The sequence below is a fragment of the Frieseomelitta varia genome, unplaced genomic scaffold (assembly GCF_011392965.1).
Source record: "Frieseomelitta varia isolate USP_RPSP 00005682 unplaced genomic scaffold, Fvar_1.2 scaffold_239, whole genome shotgun sequence".
Classification (NCBI taxonomy): Eukaryota; Metazoa; Arthropoda; class Insecta; order Hymenoptera; family Apidae; genus Frieseomelitta; species Frieseomelitta varia.
The window spans coordinates 657876-670621 of record NW_025109967.1 but is presented as its reverse complement, the minus strand read 5'-3'; positions in this window follow the sequence as shown (position 1 = coordinate 670621).

Sequence of the window (12746 nt, the reverse complement as noted above, 5' to 3'; positions counted from 1 at the left end):
CTGTAAATGACAAAATTTCATTCTACAATTTTTACTTATTTCTGACTACAGGATCCTACTTTAATCACACGTCAAATCAATTAAATTCAAGTATTTAGTCCAGTTGATAAACTTTCAAACTCGATTTCCCCAAGAACGAAGCTTTGAACAAAAAAGAATTGATTCTTTCTTCCCGGCTTATTTTTTTCACCTAGAATGCACCACGATCTCGAAAACATCCTGTACAATACAAAACTTTAATTTCGCAGCGCGTCGAGTACCGATTCACGTGTTTTCGCGCCCCTTTGCCCTCGTGTTCCCACGGATACGAAATATCTCCCCACCCGATCGCAAATTAGCAAGAATTTACGAGTCTCCAGCGACGATTCCACCAATCGAGCCCTCCTATTGATACCTAGTTCTGCCTAAGTGCATCCCTGAAATTCTTATCGGAACGCTCGGAGACTCGGCTCTAACGTTTCACGATATATAGGTCGTGGCGGAGGGTGTGTATCGGTTGGATCGGGCCTTTATGAAGGCAAGTTGGGATAAGACACCCGCGGGAGTTCCAGTCCCAGAAGGGGGATGATGTACTCGCCTCGAAACTGCTGATAGCATCCCGGGAGAAACGGGAGTGGCAGTCGTTCAAAAGCGACGTTGATTCGTCGTAGTTCACCGAAGCGTCACAGAAGACTTCTTCCCCATTATCGGCCATCCTTTTCCCTGCGAATTTATCTGCAAGCTTTATCAACGCTGATATCGATCGTTCTCAACATGTGTCGAGGATCGTTGAAAACAACTGGAAATTTCTTGCAAAATGTTAATTAACGAGGGATGAGTCTCAAGTAAAATATAGTAGAGCTTCAGACCTCAAATCGCGTTTATTTCTTAGCAAAATTTTAACAGGTTCCGTCGTTAGACCGTGGACTTTCACGCAAATTACGTATTTTCAAAAATATAATTAAACGATAAAATTGTGCATTTTTGACAATATAATTAAAAATTGCTTCACACGCCAAATATCAGCATTTCGAAATTTCCCTCTGAACCGTAAATAAAAATTCACATTGTGTCGCGCAATCAATATTTTTTCACTATTTATTCAAAAGATAATAGCTGCTCTAAAGCTTGTAAACTTTGTAACTGTTCAAAAGTAAAAGTAATCCATCCGGAGGAGGAAGAATTCACCAATTGGGAGCAGTGGGGGACAGTGAGAAACGGGGGAGAAACAACGGGTAGGAGTTTAAAGGATCTCCTCTGGGCTGGGTGGCGGTGGTGGGGGAGGAACACGATTGAAAGCGGATGGAGCACGGTGGCAAATTAACGGCGGGCAATAAAGCGGCGAGGCGACCTCCGTTCTGGCCAATCTACCAACGGCTAGATTCAAATCCGCCTCCGGCGTTCCGCTCGATGATTAAATTTCGCCTACAGCCGCTGTCGAATATTAGTCCCGGTACGCCGCGGCCTTCCAACCCCCCCGTTGTTCCTCCTGAGAGCCATCATCGACACGGTAGCGCACGTCGCGATAGTAAATTCCCCCGGATGCACGGTCGCGGTGGGACGCGCGGCGAGTCAGAGTCAGAGTCAGAAATTGAGGTAGGTCTCAGCGAGGGTACGACGCGAAGGGGCCATAGTCGATTGATTGATTTTTCTGGGGCAAATGCCTTCCTCCTCGAAGAGTAGGAACGTTGGAGTAGGTTCTGCGTGGCAAATACACTCGAGAGTTTATTCAGTTTATATTTAAAGATATATAATATAATTTAATATTTAATATTTATACAGTATAATTTAATATTTAATATTTATATAATATTTATTTAATATTTATAACATTTATATAATATTAATATTTAATATTTATGATATTTATATAATATTTATATAATATTAATATTTAATATTTATGACATTTATATAATATTAATATTTAATATTTATGATATTTTATATAATATTTATATAATATTAATATTTAATATTTATAATATTTATATAATATTTTTAATATTATATAATATTTATATAATATTTATATAATATTTTTAATATTATATAATATTTAATATATATATTATAATAAAGATATATAATATAATATATTTGATATTTAAAGACAGAGCGTTAGTCTTGACCCTGTGTTGGTTGGTTTAAGCCTTGCTTGTAAAAGTTAGGATATTTCTGGAAAAACGAAATGAATTTTTGGAAAACGAAATGTTGGAATAAAATCTTGATTCATTGATTTTTCTAAGGCAAACGCTCAAGGAGAAAAATGATTGTGTGCGCTCGAGAATTGGTCTCTGATATTTAAAAATAGCAAATTGCTTGATTCTATCCTTAAATATCAATTATTATAGATTTTCACCCAGTATTAGTTGATTTAAGTCTGGTTTAAAAGTTGTAAAAATTGGAATATTTACAGGAAAATGAAATGAAATTGGGATGATATCGAAAAGTTGGTAAAATATTGATCGATTGTTTCTTTCTGGGATAAATGCTTAAGGAGAAAGAAAGTCGGAGTAGGTTCTGTCCAGCTCGAGAGTTTATTGAATTTATTGATGTTCAAGGACAGATTTAATGTTATTTGTTGTTGATTTAGGAGCATTTTACTCGTACAACAAGTTAAGATATTTATAAAAAAAAAGTCAAATTTATAGAAATTCGATTTTGGAAAGAGAATTTTCAAAAGTTGGTTTTAAATCTTTACAATGGTAAAATGTTAGCAGACCGAAAAGACAAAGGCACGTTTAAAAATTATAGATATCTTTAGAAAAAATTTTACATCGGATGTGTAACATGTCGATGCAGCAAGGAATTTTGAAACCGTTCAAACGACGGAGAATGTTAAACATTAAATAAAAGTCAAGACGAGAATTAAAGAATATTATAAACAGAAATCAGGAACAAGAGTCGAAGAATGAAATGAAGATCAGAACGAGAACCAGAGAATGGGATAGAAATCAGAAGGAAGGTAAGGGAGACGCGTGCAGACAACGGCGAACGTGGCGAGAAACGTGGAAGAGGAGGGAAGAGTATCGGAGAACCGCCGAGATTACGAAAATAGAAAAGGCGGGGGCGGAGGGACAAAACCTCTGGTTGGAAGGAAAAGGAAGACACGTACTCGCTTTTGCATATATTCCGAGGGAGGATTCTCTTTATGGGGTACACTGCATCCCGTGCACGACGTCTGAACGTCGGAGGGAGAACGTCGACGCGGGCTGTAGAGCATGACGTAGCTCGGCATTATATGAATCCCTGAAATTATGGGAACCCATGTACGTACGCAATAAAGTGCCGTCGTCCCGTGCGGGTATACACGCCCTAAGATGTCCCCGGCTCTTCTAGAACAATTCGTTCCCGAAATTATGCCCCGTGCATGCCGTGAAGTTCAATGGAAATCGCTACCACCAGCGAAAGCGATCAGGTGCATCTGCTTGCCACCCTTGGTGGTTTTCGCCTTTTAGAACACGATATCCCGATATAACGTGAACATTGTACTTGCCGTGATAATAGATAACCGCGACAGCCAGTGTATGCACCGTGTCGTACCGTTTCCTACATACTTACCTGCTTCAGTTACCTATTTGCATTTGAATTTCCTTCCAATTCTATCGCCCAGTTTCAAACTCAGTAATTTTCGCTTATATCCGTAAATTTGTGTAACAATAACTTTTGGTTGAGATTTCCTATGTAAAAGATATTTAATGAGATTGATATATTTATAGATCTATGAGACAATAATATTTTGGTTGGTGAGATTTCTTATGTGAAAGAGATTACTTATAAGATAAGATCGATATGTCTATAAAATTGTGAAACAATAATTTTTGGTTAGTGAGGTTTACTATATAAAAGATAGTTAATAGGATTGATATAAAAGTAAACGGTTGGCGAAGAGTTACATGAAAAGACGATTAGAAGAATTTATAAAGAATATTTTGATTGCAAGAATCCATCAGAAATACGGAAACGCGATCCAAGTATCTAAAGCTTTCATCTCGTATCTCCGGCCCTCCCAGTGGCACGTGTTTTAGATACGATTGCTATCCTTCCTCCATTATTCACGGAAAATACGTATTCCGGTAGATTAGATTCTTTCAAAAGCCCCTTCGTCTTCCCTCTGCGCCCGTAAAATGGAACACGGAGTCGATACACAATGATATTTATTTAAATAGACTGCGGATTTCTACGCGTCCCGGAAATGCACTTTTTCCACGGAAGTTCTCTTTAAAATTGCATTTCCGAAAACCTTTTTACGTAAAAGTCGGCGGTCTGTTATTTTCTGCAAGAAATTTTTCAATATTTTTCATTTTATGTCAAATACAACTTTATATTTTATATTTTACATTAAATAATTACTATCTTCTATGACACGTATTTGAGTTTTTTTCTGTGTTCTATTTTCTCTTATTGCACTTTCGAAAATTTTCTACGTAAAAGAATTAGAGTTCCTTAATTCTTCTTCGTTTCTTCGCGAGAAATTTCAAACACTCTCCATTCCAAATGACCGTCTCCCGCGATATGGAAAATTTCTTGAAAATTCTGTGAAAAAATATCCCGGCTATTTCTCATTTCCGGCGTATTCAGTATTTCCGGTAAAAATTCCTGCGCGGTTCCGCACGGCGATATGTACAATAAAAACCGGCCAGTCCACTTCTAATATCGCATATGAATGGCTGCCGCGATGGCGGCGGCGGGGAGGGAGGGACGGGAAGACAGATCGACCTTTCTCCGGTTGAAAAACCGGACGCATTCAATACGCGGCCTCTCCGGCCAGAGATAAAAACCATTAAACGCTTTTCTCGATATTTGTTCGACTCGATTAACTTATCGATGGCGGTTGGTAAAAGTGTTCCGGCTTGTCAATGCGCGACGATATTTCAATGCGATATCGCGTTAGGAGGATTTCCTCTTTTCTATATAACCTCCCATCCCCCTCACCCCCCTCCCCGGATTCTGATCCACACCGATACGCGATACGAATATCCCATCGGGTGAAATTGTCCGTTCGAAACTTCGTTTTGCAACGCGTCCCGATCGACGTTCCAATTAGTCGATCCGATATCGATTCTCGAACCCTGTTGTCATCCAAGAACGATCCATCCGAGGGATTATTCGGATCGGAGTTGCAAATATTCGTATTGAAAAAAAAAAAAAGAAAGGGGTCTGGAATTTTAACAGTTCGGAAAGGTCTTGTAAATAAGAGTTGCTTTTAATTTCTTTTCGGATATATACTCGTTGGATATTTTTTTATTTTCGTCGATCAATACTATATATTGTCGTGATCTATCCGAGGGGTTATTTGGATCGGAGCTGCAAATCTTCGTATTAAAAAAAAAAAAAAGAAAGGGGTCTGGAATTTTAACAGTTCGGAAAGGACTTGTAAATAAGGGTTGCTTTTAATTTCTTTTCGGATACATACTCGTTGGATGTTTTTTTATTTTCGTCGATCAATACTATATATTGCCGTGATCCATCCGAGGGGTTATTTGGATCGGAGCTGTGAATCTTCGTGTTGGCTGTTAAAGAAAAAAAAAAAAAAGAATCTAGGATTTTAATAGCTTGTAAAGGTCTTACAAATAAGGGTTGCTTTTCATTTCTTTTAGGATGTATACTCGTTGGATGTTCTTTATTCTCGTCGAATACTATATGCTGTTAAATTGTGTTAATTCAAACGCATCTGATCAAAAGATGATTTGACAAATGATTCTAGGTATTTAACAATCATGCATCGAGTCTATGTACGTACATATATAATATAAACTGTTACACCTTCGTTTTTATAATATACACTTAACGAAAAATTTAATTTGAAAAAGTTTCTTCTTTAAACGAAATTCGTAATGTAACATTAATAAATACGTTTTTCTTTTGATTCTTTTAAATGTCTAATGTAAAAATTTACTTCCAACTACCTTAAAGATTAACGAATCGAATTTTGACTATCAAAATCAGTCTTGTATCAGATCGTGTCACATGAAATGTCGAATCTGCGTTCGTTCGATGTTTTCTTTCTAAATTTTTAATTTTATTTTTTTTTCTAAATTGACATGGATCCATCCTCGTTCGTAAGAACCTATAAATCACAAGTATAAAAATTTCTCCAACACATTTTCACGTTTTCAGAAATTTGGAAATTTCAGAGACTCTGTCTTCGAAGAGTTTGTCCCAAAAAAATCAAGACTTTTTTCATAAAGGGAATTTTCTTTCGTTAAAAAAAAAACTACGGGGGTTCGAATGCTACTTGATTTGATTAAAATACAATCCAAAAATAATTTCCAAAAATACCCAACAAACCAATAAACTAAAAGTCCAACATTTCACGCGACTCTTTGTACTTGTTGCATTTGCAAATCTGCAAAAAATATTGTCAAAAATTGAATGTCAAAAACGAAACGCGCGAGAGAACTGTATACTACAGTGCGTGCGATATCTTTGCGCGGAACGGTTGCGATTGATGATCGTGACCGTGTACCTACGTAGGACATAGTTCCGGTTAGATCGCAACGAACGGTGGGCTGGACAGGGAAAATCGTGATTTGCAGGCGACATATGTTTGGAGATTCGAGCACCCGTGCGAGGTTAATCGAATCACTATGACAAAACGATTAATCTCATTTAGTCTGGTGCGACGAGGGGGCGGATGTATGGGGGTTTAAAGGGGGAGGAGAACGGCCGGCGGAGGATCAAAAATTGTGACGGCAAAGGGAAATGAAGAGAAATTTGGCTACGATAGATGAAGAGAGATGAAGGATAAAGGGCCTGGACAAAACGGAGAGATCCGGAGTGGAAAGAGTGGGTAAAGTGAAGAATCGGTGATTCGGATGAATGTGACTGAAGCGGCTGAATACGAAATGATGTTGTAAATTTTTGAAGTTTACTTTACTTACTTATATTTTTACTTATATATCGCGGCTCGTAATTTTTACAATTCACAATTAAATTGAATCCAAGTCCCCTAATATTCGATTCATCGGAAACCAATATTTGAATCACACGATTTGCACTTTACAATACTGTTTAAAGTTGTAAGCAGTAATACAAATTCAATTATTATCCGTATCCGTGGCGGATTTATTATTATACCCCAAAATAAGTCGTTTAAAAAGCTAAGACCTCTTGTATCTTATTTCTAAGACTTCAAACCAAAGACCGAATCAGTATTACGTAAAATACCGGTATCTTTAAGTTACTATTCAATTACGTTTGATGAAACCGATATGATGCTATCAGAATGATGTTAGGTCGGTAGATGTATTTCGATATAATACCAGTAAATAAAATATTAATATATTAGAAAAGGAAAAGGAGACAATGATTAAATGTTTTCATAAAGCTGCCGATAGTAAATTTGATGACGCTTATACACGTACACTTCTATTAGTTTTTTTTTATTTTATTTATATTAGCGGCTAGCAGATGCTAAGTGTTACCTAACAGAATATTAATTATTGTTTATGTTAACAATTTTCAGGTTCAAATATTGTAGTTCTTCAAATGTCCGAATATTTTTGCCACCCTACATTTCGACATAGTTTATTGGTTGATATTGAGAAAAGTACGTGCAATAAATAAATAAAATTTATGTTACTATAAACTATAATGAATGTTTTATTATATTATTAAAAAATTAATTCAAATTTACTATTGTAAACAATCGAAATCCACGACAATATTTTGAATAGCATGATGTCCGAATATTAATAAGAGTCACTGTGCGTAGAAAATGAAAAATGTGTTTTCGTCAGTAAAACGGTACCGTACCCGTATATATTTCGGTATTTTTACTGTTGTGGACATCAAATACCGATAAAATACGTATGAAAATACCGGTATGACCGTCTTATACCGATTTCCCAAATAGCGGTTATATTACGATAATATGGGATCAAATATCGGTATAATATCTAAACCTCACAATATCTCGGTTTTCAGTCTCTGCTTCAAACTACTGTTTAGAACAAAACAAAAAAAAAAAATCGATTTTTTGAAAATTTAAAATCGTCAAACGACGATTGCACGCTGATGCGAAGATCCGCGACAGTCGGAAGATTTCCCAGACAGCTCGTCCGTCTCAAACTCTCGCGAAGACGCTGAAAAAAAAAAAGAAAAAAAACAGCGAAACGCTCTCGTTTCGGTCGCGAGCGTCCAATTAACCGTGCTCGGCCGTAAAGGGTGGAAATAATTAAGGCTGACGAAAGAGAGAAAGCGCGCGGGAGGGTTGCGCCGCGCTCGTCCCGGGCAAGGATTCAATTCCGGTTCCGTTCTTTCCGGGATTAGGGCCGCGTGTTAACCCCCGAGGCCCGATTGAATCCTTGAGCACCGTTTCGTCCGCGCCTCTTTCGTCGATCAATCAGCCCCCGGCTGGAATCGGGAACACGTGTCTATTCGGCACACGTACCAAGAAAGGGAACAGAGCGGGCAAAGAGAGAGAGAGAGAGAGAGAGAGAGAGAGAGAGAGAGAGAGAGAGAGAGACAAAGGGGAGGGTGAACACGCGGTCGAAAGGAGATAAATGGTCGGACAGATGGAGAAATGGAGGCGAATCGACGAGAGGGCAGGTGCGTGCCACGTTGGAGACGGAAATATGAGGGAAACAGGGTGGCTAGCGGTGGTTGTTCGACGTAAAAATCGAGTCGGACTCGGGTGGTAAACGTAGAATGGACGAAATATAGTATCGTGAAAGGGGTGAAAAAGAAAGAGGACAGGCGAGCGAGAGAAGCGTTAATGAAGAGGGAGAAGGTTAAGAGAAGAAAGAGGGATGTTTCGCGGGGTGCTAAGTGGGTGTGACGACGGGGTGTGGGATCGAGTCGGCAAGGCTGGCTATTTGTCTTTGCTTGTTAAGCGAGCCGAGTAGTAATTCGTTTCGGTGTAACGAATCGGTGAAAGTTTCCTCTTGTAGGTGAATTAACGCGCTACGTCGAAATTTCCATCGATTGACGTTTCGTGAAACAAGCGAACGTTTCTGGAACACGTCCACGTGCGTCCTGAAACGAGTGAAAAATGAAGCGTCTTTGGTCGAGAGCACGAAGAGACAAAGGAGGGAACTGAAATATTGAATTGAATAATCGAAGGAGAATACACGTAGGTTGGTCACGAGAAAAGAGAGAGAGAAAAAGAGATTCGAATGGACAGATAGACGAAGGAGGATAGGCTAGTTAATTAGAGAGAGAGAGAGAGAGAGGGAGAGAGAAAGAGCCGAGGGGGAAATAAATAAGGCGGACGACCAAGGGTGATAGAGATCGAAGGGGTGAAACGGGGAGAAAGGAATATTGCGAATCCTTCGCCGGCGTCACGTACAAACGTCCTTTTGAAAAGCAACCCCCTTCCACCGGGTGCCGCTGGTTCGAACGCCTCGAGAAGGCAATCGTCCTCTCTCCTCTTTCTTTCCGCCTCGGATCCTTCGACGCGTGACTCGATTGTTCTTTCACGATCGACCGGGACACGTCCGCGCGCCGCTGTAAATTTTTACTTGTCCGTCCGTTCGTGCCATTCGTCATCTCTTTCTCTCTCTCTCTCTCTCTCTCTTTTCCTCTCTTTCTCTGCTCGATAAAATGGCGCGAATAGAAACAAAAACATTTGCAGAAGCTTCGATTACAGCCTCGATTCGTTTCGTGGAATCTGCAAGAGCGTTGTTCTTCGAAATTTGAGAGATAATACGTTGCAGGATCAGCGAGTGGGAAATTACGAACGAACGAAACACTTTATAAAAATGATGTTTGTAAAATGACGCGGGTAGCAAGTTTGAAGAGCACTGTAGGATGACAAATGATACTTCGTTTAATATTGATTTTTAAAATTGACGCGAGTTATATCGACACACTTTGTCACATCATCGCAACGAGGTAAGCAGGATAGAGGAGATCGCGAATGTGACCTGTTATTACAGAAAAGAAAAATGCCCTCGGGTTTATCGTGGTAATTTTTCCCTCGTTGCACGCTGCAATTTATCAAGGGATCGAGGCTGCGATTTATTCCCCGACGATCGTTAACGATCTTGTCCCTTACGGTCTCGAAACAATTTCCACCGGAACCTGCTCGATGAAGATCAATCGATGGAACTTCGTTCGAAAGGAAAGTCTCTCTTAATTTCTGTTTCAACAAGTTCCTGAAGATTTCTCGCCTCGTCGAAGTAGAGAGATCAATTCACGAATTTAAGCAGCGAGACGAAAAGCAAGATGCATCTGTTGATTTGCACATAGTCTTTTGCTCGCTGTAAAATTTAATTTACTCTAAAATACAATTTCAATGTTTGTGTCGAGTGTACTTGTGGTGGAAGGATGGCTTTTTTTGTTCAATGACGAGTATACTCGTCGTGCAGTACAAAATGAATTTACATTCGCTGTTCAAGTAGAATTTAAATAAAACGTGCTCGTAATTTTGTTCGTTATCAATATCTGTAATTGTATACAACTTTTCAATGAAATAATGCAATTTTACGACATAAATAATATGTAATTGTACACAACTTTTAAATTATACTTATATTTATTATATTTATTACATAAATAATATGTAATTGTATACAACTTTTAAATTATACTTATATTTATTATATTTATTATTACATAAATAATAATGTAATTGTATACAACTTTTCAATGAAATAATGCAGTTTTACGGTATAATAAATATTTCTAATAAAATGTGACTTGAAAGAAAAAAACAACCGGAAAATTGTTTCAATTTTACAGTTGTTCTTTTTTTAGATTAAGCAAATTTATTTAAAAAAAAAAAATTGAAGATCAATGTTCAGAAAATTGAAAATGTTGGAAAGTCGAACGAAACGTTTAGAATTTGAACATTTACCACGAAAGGGGAAAAATTCAAATATTTAGCGGGAAATTCGCTGCACGAGTGGATCCTCCGCAACATACCGGAAAGAAAAGGTGTCTCCTAATCAATTTCCAGGTGGTTTCGGGGCACGCAGCGATTCCTGCACGCGCCCTCGCCCCGGCAACGTTCAATTACCAGAGGGACGAGCACCTTTTCGGACGGGAAGTGGCTCGTTATCACGGTCATTACGTGCCACAGTGATTACCTGGCATTACATCGTTCCAGGTAGATCGATTTAGGTTGGGGGGCGTGGCCGGACTGCCTCGCGATCTACCCGAGCCAACGATCGAAACGAGATCCCCCTCGAACGCTCGATGGGGATCGATGAAATTGCACGGAGTCAGGTGTTCTTCGGACGTTCTTCTTTTTTTTTTTTTTTTCTTTCTTGCAACGGTTCTTCGACCGTTCTTATCGGTCGTCGCACTCCAAATTCCAGTATCGTTTTGATCACGGGACATATTAACGTCGAGTTTCTGCTGACGTAACAGCGTGCTTCACTTTCTGATCACCTCTCTCCAACGATTCGCCAAGATCTCCATTGTTGTTCCAGCAGTTTTCTGGCTGTTTCGAAAGCTGTTAGTAGCAGGGAAGGTTTTAGCGTCTCTGTGAAGAATGAAAGTTGAATTTTATTGGCGGAACAATGCGAGTAATTTCGAGCAGGTCAACGACTTCTTCGAGTAAATACAGGGAATGGCTGTAACTGTAATTTAAATTGATTTAAAATCATGCGAACGATTTACTTGATCTCATTTTAAAGCGTAAAGCTTCTACTTTGGTAGTTTTTTTTTTTTTTCAAAAATGACTTGTATTCTTTATGACCATTCCTTAAAATTTATACGATTTTTATTGAATGTTAGGGCTAATAAAAAATTTGAGAAACTATTTTCAGACATTTCGTCATCTAATCAGCTCGCACAGCAAGCTATAAAGAATCGTTGTTAAGAGAAAACTTCTATCTTCAAGACGATGATAGACTCAATGGTAAACAAAATTTTCTTAATGTTCTCGTACGTGTTTGAATTCTGACGATCTTCGAGAAAAAAATATCCTCACTTTTCCCCATCCGGATCCCCATTCGAACTTTCAAAGTAGAGGCTTCTTCACGCTTTGAAACGAGGCCAAGTGGATCTTTTCTTGCAAAGCTGCGCTGGTTGAAATTATCGACAATTTTTCATTCAGAGAATTTAGACGACGAAATGTTATAATTTCTCAAATTCTTCTCGTTCAACCCTGACATGATAAATTCAATAAAATGGTGAAAAAAAAAAAATCGTCATCGACAGTTCGATTCGACACAAAATCGCCGTTTACAGTTGTAACACTTTATTCATAATATCGTGCAGTATTGAAATTGCAATTAGCCATATTCGGAAATCAAAGTTGCAACGTTCTCAGTAAAATGTAAAACCGTAGAAAGAGCTTCGTTTCGTCGAAAAAAAAAAAAAAAAAAAAAAAAAAAAAAAAAAAAAAAAAAAAAANAAAAAAAAAAAAAAAAGAAAAGAGGAAGAAGACGAACGCAAAGGACTCTCTAAACTTGATAAAATTGCCATATTTTTGCTTTTAAACCCCGAATTAAAAAGTTCCCAGACTTGTCATACACTATTTAACGGGATTCACTTCCCTTTGCATTAACTTCCTTCTTCCTTTTTTTCCTCTCCTCTCCTCTGACGCATTCGTCGGATAGAAACGAGCGCTGGCGGCGCGATTTTTATTCTCGCTTGGCGCGAGTTTCATTGGCTTTCTCGGCGTCGTAAATATTACATGTAACACTCGACTTGCTTTACGCTTCTATGAATTCTACACGAGACGGCAATTCCGAGTTCCTGAAATTCCTCGGTCCATAACTCGGCAATCTTATTCACACACACGTGCACACATACCGGCAGATGACACGGGAGGCGCGATAAAGACGGAAACAATTTTCATTCCTGTTGCA